The sequence below is a fragment of the Lutjanus erythropterus genome, chromosome 1, assembly GCF_056507025.1.
Source record: "Lutjanus erythropterus isolate fLutEry1 chromosome 1, fLutEry1.hap2, whole genome shotgun sequence".
Lineage (NCBI taxonomy): Eukaryota > Metazoa > Chordata > Actinopteri > Lutjaniformes > Lutjanidae > Lutjanus > Lutjanus erythropterus.
This window is the reverse complement of record NC_139317.1, coordinates 5,219,604-5,233,324: the sequence shown is the minus strand read 5'-3', so window position 1 is coordinate 5,233,324 and position 13,721 is coordinate 5,219,604. Positions and strand designations below refer to the sequence as shown.

Below are 13,721 nucleotides of genomic sequence, written 5' to 3'. Positions count from 1 at the left end.
AGATGGCAGCCACCTGGTTGTACGTCACACTATGTCATTCTCTGAGTCAAAATCCAACTAGCACTTTCATTCACATCCGGGGTGGATTTTACACTGCAGGAAAAGCAAAGAGAACAGTGAGGAACCGTCATGAATCTCGATAAAATTTAGATAACCTGCAAACCAAATATTTATCTATGATAATATGTTCTGGTTCTCAATGATATTTCATCTATAGATATAGGTGCTGTGTGAAGAAGGAGGTAAAGAAGGTGAAATGGATTTTATGATTAAAGTTATTAACATAAAAGTTGTAACAGGGGTCCAACAAACAATAATTTGCCAGACTTTGAAGGGTTGGGGTATTAATTTTAGATTCTGTGTATGGCATTTAACTTCTGTATAAGGGAATAAATTCCAAGTGAGTGCTTATGTAACTGACTGTGGTCACATACTCAGCAATAAAAGCCCATAAAACACCAGCAGTGGTTTTCTAATGTAATTTCTAGTATCCATGTCTGGTATGGTCTTGTCAGCAATTGTCAGCAAGATGTAAATAAATCTGCCAGCTTAGCTTGCTTCAGCTTTAATAGGATTACTGTTACTGAATTAATTGATACTGTAAGATACAGACACACAATATCACTTTATAAATATGGATGTATATATCTCAAATATTTTTTCCTCTGCATTCAGTTGACAGGTATTTCTTACTAATCTGTTTAGTCATCTGGTATCTGTTATATTGAGTGATTAAATTACAGATTATATTCAACTATTTGTTTAGTCCATTTTGGACATAGTTCTAGGGCTGCAAAGATTAATCGATTATTTGATTGATTAATCAATTATTAAATTAATCACCATCTATTTTGATAATTGATTAATCAATTTGAGTAAGTTTTTGAGAAGAAAAGTCAAAATTCTCTGTTTCCAGCTTCTTACACATGAATATTTTCTGGTTTCTTTTATGACAGTAAACTGAATCTTTCTGGGTTGTGGGCAAAACAAGACATTTAGGGATGTCACCTTGGGCTTTGGGAAACATTGATCAACATTTTTCACCATTTTCTGGCATTTTATAAGCAATTAATTGACTATAAAAATAGTTGCAGCCCTAGTTCTTTCAAATGAACTTTCCTCACAACTGAAGGTGTGTCGTGTTCATCCTCCCTTATGGTGCCTACACTACCTACATGACTGAGAGATTTCAGTAGTCTTTTAAGCTGCCACACTGTTCAACATGGATCTAATAAACTTGGGTAAGACATCAAGTTTGATGTATGTTGACTGTGAGATGATCATACTGATTAAATCTTAGACTAAAATCTTCCATCATCTGTATCATTCATCTGCTCTGCTATAGTGGTTAACAATGAAGCTAAGCAAGACTCCAGCCCTTAGGATGGCAATTTTGCAAAAAGAGCTTGAGGTAACTCTAAATAGGTCTTGTAAGTTAGCTAAAATATAGTATACATAAACATACTCATGCATTCCTATTGATTGGTAAACATAGGTCATAGCAGCAGTCACATTGTGGTGATGGCTATCTTAAATTTTTGACACCGTCAGAATTCAGTCCCAAGCTATCTTTGGTCGCAAGACCGTGATAACGGGCATCTTTGAACCTCTCTCACAGTGCATCACCGTTTGGGACCACGACCAAAGATATCGGCATGTTTATTTCATGTTGGTCATCTTTCGTCTGAGACAACTAGTGTATATCTGTCTTTAAAGAGCTACTATTCATGAAAAATGTTCACAGTTTGGGTTAGTGAGTTTTAGTCAACCATGATCTAAACTTAATGGACAAAGAACCATCAATTTCTTATTTAGAAATATATTTAAAACATAATAATAATGAGGATTGATTATAAGGACAAAACATTGACTACTGTTGTCTTCACTCAAAGAACATCAGCAATGGCCTTCAAAAACTTATGTCAGTAAAAGCCGGGTGTACACAAACTCAAGTTTATGCTTGGTATAATAAACTGATCTGATTTCCAAAACCTAAGATCCAAAAGGTACTTATTTTGATTCAGTCTTAAAGCGCAGGTTGGTTTGCTGAAGTTTTTTTTTTTTTTTTTAATGAAGAGTTGATTGATAAGTTCTACACCGACACCTGGCCTGGAACTGAGCATCTCGGTGAGTCTGGAAACCAACAGTGAACACAGCTTCCTGGAGGAGTCTGGTTTGAATGAGGTCATTTCCACCCACCAGGGATTCAAAGACTCCTGTTGTATGGCCGCCACGGCAACCGTTACCATGGGGCTCTCTCACTGGCTGGTTTTGCTGATGTCACTCTGTCTGTAGTAGCCAACAGTGCGTCAACCGATCAGAAGTGAACGAGTGTGTTCGGCGGCGCCTTGCTGTGTCTCCGCTGTCAACGTCCATTCATGTGAGGACAGAGAGGACAGTCAGAGACACAGCTGAGACTGTAGTCCCACATTAAGGTTTTGGCTCAGCTGCCGAGGGTTGGCAAAGTAAAAATGTCCCTGCCTAAAAGGAACCTTTCTCAAATTAGGATGTCCTTAGACTTGTTCTTTCTTTTATGAATATGAGGAGTTATTGTAATCCTAAATATGTTATTAACATGGTTCTCATATTTACTTTGCAGATACACTGGCAGGGTCTTATCACCTGCCAATATCAGCGCTTGAAATGATGTTGCGGAGACAGTAAAAATAGCACCTGGGGTACGAAGATACTGTGTCTGTACTATTGTCAGACAGCAGGCAACTTATATATCATTTTAATTGTTTGGTGTTGAAAAAAATATGAGGTGGCACCAGAACAAGCTCTACACTACGTAACTTTTTTTTAACTGATTGAAGAGCTGGAAATTAACAGGAAACAGTAACTCAACCTACAAGAACAATGAAAGCTGATTGTGGTCAAACTCCTGGGGTTATTTCAAATTGTTATTTATGTGAAACTGCAAAGAACATCTAGTTCCTGTGGCTGATCAGAGTGAAACAATGAAGTGGTGAAGAGAAAATGATTAAACTTTATATAACACTTAGCTCCGACCAAGTAATTTGATTGGATGAGAGACATTCCATGAGTGCTGATATAGAGTACAACATTACTGGGACTTTTATCTATATGTATCACTCTGCTTTACAGTGTTCTAATAACCATTAGCCCACACTGACATTACAAAGTCTAACAGATAGAGACCATAGAGACAGGAGGTGTCTTGTACATGATTCAGGTCTTATTACTGTGGGATGCTTGTCACACACTTTTTAATGTGACAAGTACACAGAGTAGGATACAAGCACAGCAGTTTAAACAGTTGTTGATCTGTTAATCAGGGAAAATATGCACTTTTCCATGCATATGTGCTGCCATTGTTAGAAAATTATTTGCATAAATATGTCATGATTATACAAAATATATTATACGATTGTTTCCTGAACAGATTTCAGTTCAGCATTTAAAATCATGCTAAAGTCACATATCGGCTATTGTAAAATTCTGTGTTTGGTACACTTGCTTTCAAACCGCAAACAAACTACCAGAGTCCATTTGGAAGCAGACCAAGTTTTGAAGTTGGCTGCCTGCTGTGCCTAGGGAATTTGATTTTTTAAATGCATTTTTAAGATGATTTTTAAACTAAAATGTGTCATATAAGTAGCAAATCCTTTTAACTCAATGCACTGCGTAGGTTGAGAGGGTAATGTTAACAAGTGTGCAGGGAATAGATGCTACAGCTCCTTAAGACCCAGGCCTAGTTTCTGTGTCTTGCTTGCCACTTCCGATTAATGTGAAGGAGTTAGCTCGGAAGTTAATGACAACTTCAGCCTAGACTCAATTAAGGTGAATTGACCTTTAAGGTGGACCAGCTACTGGTATTTTAAACTTGGCCACTGGGCTTAATAACTTTTCTAAACTGTGCAGCTCATGATTACTAGATAAATTACAGACTAACAGTACAGTCTAAAGGCCAGAATCTTCCCTGGTTCAAATCAAACTTGCTATGTTATTTAATGTGCTGCCTTGTCTGTGTAGATCTACTCATCTGTGCAGTTGGGACGTCTCCTTACACAAGAAGTGTAGTGTATAGCACAGCCAGCTGCCTGAGAGCAGGAGGGGTGGGGATGGGGAAGGGCTGGGCAGAGGGTCTGGGGGCTATATGGGGAAACATTATACGCCTGTATGTCTGGTCTGGTCAGGACAAGACTGACTGGTCATCTATGAGGCAGGCTGGTATCCCTCACCTGTTCTCACCCTCTCATTCTCTCTTACACGCTCTTTCTCACACACCCTCTCTCACACACACACACACACACACACACACACACACACACACACACACACACACACACACACACACACACACACACACACACACACACACACACACACAGCCTTCAGGACACCTTGATAAGACAGAGTTCGCAAAACTGGTCAACTAAATGATTAAATGTTGCTACTCTTGCTAGTCGGCACCAGAAATAGTTGTCAGTTAAACTATTTATTAACATTTTATTTCTGAACAAAACCAGTTAATTGTTATTGTTAACATTAAGCTGTGTCTATGGAAATAGCGTCATCAAACATGAGATTCATTTGTAATGGCATCACAGTATGGGTCTACAACCAGAGAGACCAATGCAGTCCTTCCTCCCACAATATCCAACCAGCATCTCATTGAAGAATCACACAGGGCAAAACCAGCAACCAACAGTGTGGAGTGGTGTGTGCATTGCTGCAGACATGCCTCCATACACAGATCAATAGTTGAGCACTGCTAAAATGTTCCTTCATATTGTGAATAGTTTTAGGTCAGACAAATGCTGACATATTACTTTAGTTTTCTATCTAAATACTTTGTGACCATTTGCAAATGTTTGAATACCTTGGTAAGAATTGTGGTGCATGAGCAACTGATTGGTGTTTGTTAGCTTTCAAAATAAACAACAGACTTGTCTTTTTTCCGTCTGCTGTACCAAAAACATACAAAAGTCACAGCATATGCTAAACTGTTAATATTGTGCAAAATTAAAACCCTGTAATCCACCATCTGAAAATGTATTCACTGTGTGTATTCTGTCTGTTTGAACACCTTCTTAACGCTAGCAGACTTGCTACTCAATCATAACTGATGATCGGGTGTCTTTTAGTTTGAGAGCCAGTGTAAACATACACAGATACACACATTGCACAGTAATCCAACTTGCTGTGGAAAGCAAAGCTAGGATCAAAGTTATGAAAAAAATGAAAAAAAATCACAGAAGGGTTCAGTGGGAAACTAAACCTCAAGGATTTATGAGGCGCTTGATTGCATAATCCCTGCTATCAGTGATACCTCGTCCGCCTCTCTCAGAGATAATATCAAGAGCCTGACATGTCTGAGGCTTCGAGTAGCTTCCATCAGCGTGGAGTCCTTTTGGCAGCTCGTCCTAAGGCTTAGTTTCTGTCCATCGTCTTGTTTTCACACAAAAAAAACCACACACACCTGGAAGCAAGAAGTGAAAAGAAAAAGCCTGTGCTGTAGAGGCAGAGGGGAAAAGACGAGCTTTATTCCGTTTTCCCCTCTGGTCGTTTTTGGCAGGTTGTCTGTCCCCATTCCTGAGGTTCAGTACGAGTTCACAGAACACGCCGTCAACTTCCAGAAATAAACTGTTTGCTCATGCGTGGGTGCAATGAAATAGTTTGGACAGAGACAAGAGTTTTCTCTCTCTGTCTCCCCCACTGTCTCTCTCTGACAGAATGGCCAATGAAACATTTAGAAAGGCACAAACAATGTAAACAAAGACGGTATGATGGGTGTGTGAAAAATCAGATTAGGTCACTTCCACTTTAAACTTCTAACTCTATAGCATCAATATTTAAAGACACTCCCTTGGCAGAGGGGGTCAACTACATCAGACCAAAGTTTAGAAGGATAGTTCAGATTATTTGAAGTGGGGTTGTACTTCCACTTTAGAGAAGCAGCTGTGGACAGGGTCAGCAGTAAGATGTATTTTAGCCACTTAAAAAGGCCCATCCAAGAAATACATGTTTAAGTGAATGGTATATTTAGAATATTTTCACTGCTTTACATTTCCATCAGACAGCCTTTTCCAACAAGAAATCGCAGTTTATAGAAGCCAAATGTCGCTCTCTCGTCCCCAACCAGACTCCTTCGGCAAAAACTGCGATACAGTCACAGAACATGGGAGTTGCTGGTCTACTGGACTGTGTGACGGCAAGGTAGAGCTGTGAAAATATTTTAAATACAGAGTACACTTATATTGATACTGATTTTTTTAGGCGGACTTTCTTTTAACTTCGCTTCATACACTGGTACTCCTGCTGCCTCTCCACACTGGGTGATGTACTATAGGTATACAGTGACGATCAATGAGTACTTCATTCACTCATCACCTCACCCCTCACAGGTAGCCATCTAAATCTCCTTCGGGGAAACACTAAGTAAAAAACATTTTACAAACTTAATCTTCCTTTAGTGAGTGGATAAGATAGTATAGGAAAACAAGTAAATATTTAAAACATAAACAAAACTTGGCTTAAGTTAGGCTAAGCAGAGAAAGTGGTGAATGAGTTTCAGCTGTAAATGGCACCAGTATTCTCTGAGTCTTCATCTTTTCCCTACTTCGCCCCACCCGTCCCTCCTCCTCTTCCATACCGCGGTGTACTCAGGAGACTTTAGCTCCACTGAAGGTGGAATCAGTTTTCCTTTTCCACTGTGTCTTTTTCCCCCCACGCTGGAAAAGCCCCCGTCCAACTCTTGCTGAGTGCCTGACTCAAGTGTGCTCCGACGTGCCCACATTCCTAGACAGTATCCCCAACACCGGAACCGTTTACCGCCTCAGCCGGGAATGCTGATTTCCAGCCCAGGTTTTCATCAGACCTAGTTTAGGCAGAGAGTGCAACAGGAATTCACTGAGTAATACTAGCCATTATACGACGCAGACTTTCCCTCCATGTCAGTCATCTTACACAGACAAATGCAGAAGTATGCCTTCACTCTCTCTACAATATTAGACACAAAGTTAGTGCCAGCAGCTCCTATGAAAAGTAATTGTTTAGCTGGAAGTCATATTCCGACCTAGATTCAAACAGCTTTTCAAATTCAAATTCTCCACTGAAGTTAACCCCCCTTCCACCCCTGGTATAATCCTGGCATTTCTAAGGATCTGGTGCTTCCAGGTGTAAAGAAAGGTGTTTTTCCATTTACGTGCTTTGGCAAATCCTTTCATGATTCCAAACAAACAAACAAACAGAGCCCTCAGGTTCAGCTGTCAGAGACTCCTCTCTCTCTCACAGCTTCCAGCTCAGACTGTTGACATTCACAAACTGTATACAGACAGTATTTGATGTGTAGATAATGACAATATATTTTAATCTCTACTGTGCACTGCACTGAAAAGTTTTTACCAACATTCACATCATCATGCTCAACAGGTTGCAGGTAATGAGTCCTTTCAGTCTTGAGGATAAAAAACAAGGAAATGACAAAATTCAAATGACACATTCCACTGATAAAGTATTATCTGCGAAAGACTGCAAATGATGCTCAAACATCCAAGTGGAGGAGCAATACCCAAAACACATTTTTGATTGGAGGGGGACTTAAACACAACAGTGATTGAGCCAAATTATGAAAAAAATCTATTTGTTATCCTACATATCTGGAGTCAGCTTTTCATACACTGTTAGTCAATCACTTGCTCTGTGTTCCAGTAAAAGTCGGAATTTCCCAGTTGAAATTTTTTAGTGTCCAACCTCTAAATGCATACATGATGCCAAACATGAAAAACGTGATATATTCATGTTTCTTTAGGCTTGTGCCATATAAAAATCATGCATTTATATTAATTAAAAAGATTTCAATGAAAATAAATTACATGCGTTACTTGTTAACTGGGTTCCCGTCTACTGGTAAGAAATCAAATGTCAGTAAATGTATATTTCCTAATCTTTTCATTTTTTTGGCATTTCCTACATTTACCTGAATAACTTTTGCGCAGAGAAGATGACTTTCAGATATTGCTTATCAAACCCAGATACAGTCTAATAACATTGGTGACATATTTGGGCATCAATTTACATGAAGAACATGTTTTACTACATGTTAGTTTGTATCGATTTAATTAAATACAGGCCAATATATTTCACATTGCATTTTAGTTTATGGTTAATCATTTACACAGTGTGTTTCCACTAGTGATGTTTGACATCAACCAACTGCTTCTTCATTAGATCAGAATAGATGGATTTGCCCCAAGTTCATGAGCAGGAACTCTGACTTTGAGTACAAGGTAGCTGTTTTATAGGCCATGACTTTAGTTCTCTTCAGCTATACTGTGCTGGACATGGATTTTCTGGTTTGCACACCCTTGAAATCACATGTGATTTGTGGGAAGTGCATACCAACCACAGCAAAAAGCATTCAAACAAATATGAAGACCAAATCAAAGGAAGAGGTCTGAATTCTCCATTAAACACAGTGACTGTTACCACTCATCCCAAACACAGAACTCTGTCCCTGTCACCTTCACTTCATAACACAGCTGCTTGCACATATCGAATCCCCGCCTGCCTCCTTCCAGCTCAAACAGCCGTGCAGGCCCGGTCAGCAGTACACCACACCACATGAAAATGAAGTTAGTCATTCAGAACACCAGGCTCAGTGTCCTGTCCTAACCCCACCCCTTATACTAACCCTACACCCTGCATGTATGTGAGTGTGTGTCGTCCTTCAGACAGTACTCTGCTCGCTATTCATGTCCTCTCAACTTGATCCAATATTGTCCCTCTTGGGATTGTCTCAAAAGAAGTTTTGTTCTCCTTAAGGGGGGAGGAAAAACAGGAAGTTACATTCCTTAATAACTACAATTGAAATGGTGCTGGCTACAGATTACTCCCATCAAAAATCACAGAAGACCAGGATTCAAAACTTTCTCTCTGTGTTTCTCCCATCAAAACCAGTCAAACCTCTGAGGTGATTTTGTAGGGATGATTATGGATGGCATCTCCTAAGTTGACTTAAGATGCGCTGGGTTGTTCTGATAGAAATGCTGAACTCTTAAAATGCAACCAAATTACTCACGAGTCTAAAAATAACACGTAAAACTGCAATAAAAATAAATCCTGTGTGATGCAACTCTACATGTCTTTCAGTGAGATAGTGACCCTGTTGACTTTGATTGCATCTCAAGTCTCAAATAAAGTCGCATCACACGCTGGGTCCCAAAACAAGGCAGCCTCTCAGCCACGCAGAGAAGTAGGTCACTGAGGATTCCATTCATTTGTACACCGCTTTCCAAATAGTTGCGCTTTTCCACTCAGCCCAAGACTTCCAGCTGCATGTTAACCCTTTAACAGCCTGCAGGTCTCATTTCTGCACCACTAAATCTTACTGCAGTTATTACTTATCAATCAGTTTGTAAACTGTGCATTAGGGGCTCATGGTCTGAGAAAAACTCTTTCAGTGTGTTTGTGGTTTTGTTGGACTGACTGAGCCTACGGTGATGATACTAAGCACACACTTGCATGGATTTGGAAATGGTTATTTTTAGACTTACATTGCCAGTGTTGTGTAAAACTGATACAGACATTCAGTGTTTTATTTCTATTCTTGCCAAAAAAAGACACTGAAACAAAGTGATGACCTTCTCGGGCAGCAGCTTTCTAAAGAAAACCTTTTAATGAAGATTTCCAGGACAAGTGAACAACGTTTTCTGCAGAGACTTTTAGAAATGTATTAAAACAGACACACACACTTACACAAAAAACAATGTTCCAACTGTGTTAAGAAATGACTGCAGACAGGCAAATACTCCATAATCAATACAAGATCAGTAGTGGCCCAGTAAAGCAGCAGACTCAATATATCTGCCTTACTCTGGCACATAAGCACTCAAACAAGCCACCACAACATACCAAAGGGATCACGTAACCAGACAACCTTCTCAATCTCCCTCTTTTCAGCAGCATGTGTCCTGACGTTAAGTCTACAGCGCTGAAACAGGCCTGCTGATTCCACCTTACTTAGCTGAATCAGCGGACAGGAAGCGACCACAAGCTGACACAGGTGGGGGAAAACTCAGGGGCGTGGCCCAAAAATCAGGTAAGAGGCTAAAGGCTCATTGAAATCTCCTTTTGGGACAGACCTTGTTGCACAGAATATGTACTGAAATAGCCAGCCATACTTGTTGATGATTGGGAAATATTCACACAGATATTTACAGTTCATTATTAACAAAGAAATTTCTTGTACTACCTGGTTTTCCACATTAAGTCGCTGTCACAGATGCACAAATTTGCATCTTTGCTTCTCATGGAGTTCAATTTAAACAGCCTCAATCAATAGAAAGACGTGTGTGTGTGTGTGTGTGTGTGTGTGTGTGTGTCTTTTGCCTTAGCAGGCAATGATCACTTCACTGCATTTGCATTTGTGACCATGCAACAACCTTTGCTGCCGTAGTAGGATTTACCAGTACAGCCTAATGCAACTAACAGCAGCAACAGCTTCTTTTTTCTCCCACGTGTCAAAAACAGAACTCACCAGCAACTCTATGGCAACTCTAAGGGGACACACTACCTCATATACAGAGAGCTTTTAAATCACAATGATATGACAGTAGAAGGCACAGTGGTTGATGACTGTCGGCCACTGTGACCAGCCCAACACTAGTTACTAGCATAACACGGTGATTGGGCATACAGTGATTACATTACTTGCCCATCGTCCCCACCATGTAAAAGTCTTATTAATAATTAGTTGGATAACAGACATTACAATTATAAACTGAAAGTGTCGATATCGCTCCATATAGCAGCAGAGTCACAGCACAGAGTAAAAGAAGTCAGAATTCATATGTAACTCTGTAGGCTTATCTCTGCCCGACATGAGGCTGCTTGACAACTGGATGTGGTTGTACAGACTGAAAAGTGCTGGAAGGGTAATTATAGAGAGTGACTGAGTGCTCTCTTCAATATAGTACCATGAAGGTGTTGGCTGGTGTCAATTAGTCTAAATTAAGGCTAGCTTGGCTAAATAAAGCTAGCCTCAAGAAGGAGCTGATATCATAACCGGCATGTATTCAATATAAGTGTTACTTCACACATCATCTTTGGCCGCTGGCTACAGTTGCCGAGGTCAGTGTGGGGGATGTTTGATAGGTCTGCAACTCAAAACTTAACAGGCATAATTGCCTATATCTTTTCTTGTAAAATATCCGGTGTAATTGGTAGCACTGGTGTTATCACAAGTTTATTAACCGCTTGGAAAATTTCACCATCCTAACATCCCTATTCCATATGTCACTCCACTACACTATGTTGTTTACTTTTTAACTGCACCTTGCCCTTTGACATGTGCAAATTGGGGAAAAAAGTTCCAACAAATGAAAAGACTGAAAAAAAAAATCCAGATGTAATAATGTGTACATGTTTATTATGATCATTATAGTATTTGAATTAATCAGGTCACAGCATTAAAAAAAAACAAAAACAAAAGACAGTTCCTGACTTGGGACTTTAAGTAGTAGTATACATGTAAGTCAGTGGCTGCAGATCACAAGGCTACCTTACATTGTACATCCCTGACCTGATGACACAGAAAGAGAACAGGGCCGCCATCTTTCTGTTCAGAGGCACAAAGCTTTAACAGTGAATTTCACTATGATCTCATTTTTCTCAGGTCTTTATGTTGAGGGGAAACTCTTCCTCATGCTTAAGTTCATGCTTGACTGTACAAATTAAAAAAGTATAACAACTGAACAAGATTAATATTAAGAGACTGACTCAACTGACAAATGATTCTGTGTTGTTTGTGAATAATATGGCTTCAGCAAACGTGATTTATAGTGATGCAAGTTAGTTACAAACAGGTAAAAGCTAGCAATTGTAAAGGGGAATTTGGTTCATAATTCTGAATAAATTTAGGTCACAGAATGTGCTGAGTGTACAGCCACAAGAACAAAGCACTAGCATTATTTTAGGCCTACTAACATCATTTGCTGCATAAATGTTTGCTAATGTGTTCACATTTCTTTATACTGTCTGCATCTAACTTTCAGAAAGCCATGATGCTGGTGTTAAATGTTTGTAAATCAGGGCCAATTAAAACTAAATTATTATCATAATCAAGGCAAATGCTACAATATACTGTGATGAGGATTTCAGGTTTTACTGTATGTCCCCTCACTCCACACTACTTGACCTCTGTCCATTCTGTTCCACATGATCTCTTGATGACAACTGCCCCCAAATCCACAGCTATCCAGCCTGTTATGTGTACATGTACATTGCACAAATCAATAAGTATTTCACACCTAAAAATGAAATAATTTTTTAACTCAGAGCTTTTCAATGTATTATTCCACCCACTGGTGCATTTCCTTCTTTCATTCTTTCGTTTCCACCTAAGCTATAATTCAGAGTCTTGCTAGCAGATAAATCAAGATTCACACCGAATATAAGAGTGAAATGTGACTCAAGTATCAAAGAAAGATCACAAGACAGTTTCTCTTTGGCTCACTCACGATGCACTGCAGTCCAAATGTGAAAAAAAAAAAAAAAAAAAGAGAGAAACCTGATGTTGATAATAAGAAGACGTCACCCCTCTCCCACCACCGCCTCCCCATATCATCAATCTGCTTTGATCTCTGACAGTATGAACCAGCCACACTTTGGGAGGGGTCAACTGAGGAAACTTCATATAGCACTGTGCTTTGATGTTTCCAGCTTCATATTAAACAATAACAAAGACCAGCCTGCATTAACTGCAGCCACTGCCCATTGTAAACCCTGATGGAAACTCTATGTAATGTGTGTGAGTGTCACTGCAGGGCAGGGCCATTATGTCACCCCAGTGTAAGCCATCAGATGTGTTACTGCATGCAGATGTTGCCATAGGTACACAGAGACGCCTGCTCTCCATCGCAGCAGCAACACTTCTTTCTATTTTTCATGAGCCCAGTTGGTTGCCAGGGTTCTTGTTTCCATGGCCACGCTGCAGTCTGATGCAACAAAACCCAGCCAGAGCCCCCCTTGGGTGCCTTGGCGTGATACCAACTGAGGGAGCGCTACAGCGCTATAGGCTGGCACAGTGACTGACTGACTGACGTCTTCAGCCAGCCACAGTGCCAGCTGAGTTAACACTATACACGACCCCAAACTCCTTCCACAATCACTTACTGACTGGCTGGCTATGGTTCAGTGCAGCACAGTTTCATAACATCAATGATTCAGCTTTTTATTGCTCTTGATGGATCTGCAGGAATGTTTTTGGACAGGAAATGTTTTTGATGATTGTGTGGAGCCTGTTTGTGTGTGTTTTCCTGTGTGTTTGTTACAGGGTCAGGGACTACACACCATTGAGAAAACATGTCCTTGAAAGCTAAAAAAACAAAAACAAACACAAAATTTTGAAATGAGAGGCCAAAAGAAAAAAAAAAGTAGTAAGATCTGTGATTTGACTACTGTGTCTCTCTTTCTGAGCAGAAAACAAATGAGTATGTTGCCTGAAGCAGAAGTTATGTGACACTAACCTCTGCATCAGCAGTGAATATCATAAAAACACAACTACTAAAGTATGAAAGCGGCATTGCTGGAAGACAAAAGGGCAAAAAACAGCTATATTCCTCTTTTTATCAATTACTGCCAGTTCCTAACAGTGGTAAATATGTTTTAGAGGTATAAATTGAGTGTTTATTTGCCAATATGAACTGCAAATGTATTATTTTATAGTTCATAATAAGACCAGAATGAGGTTGTTG

General features: G+C 39.7%; 1 protein-coding gene across 2 annotated transcripts in view; it reads right to left on the bottom strand.

Annotated features, from left to right (window-relative positions):
- The window catches only part of samd4a (sterile alpha motif domain containing 4A), a 69,272-nt gene that overhangs the window by 49,679 nt on the left and 5,872 nt on the right, over positions 1–13,721 (bottom strand). The window lies entirely within an intron of this gene.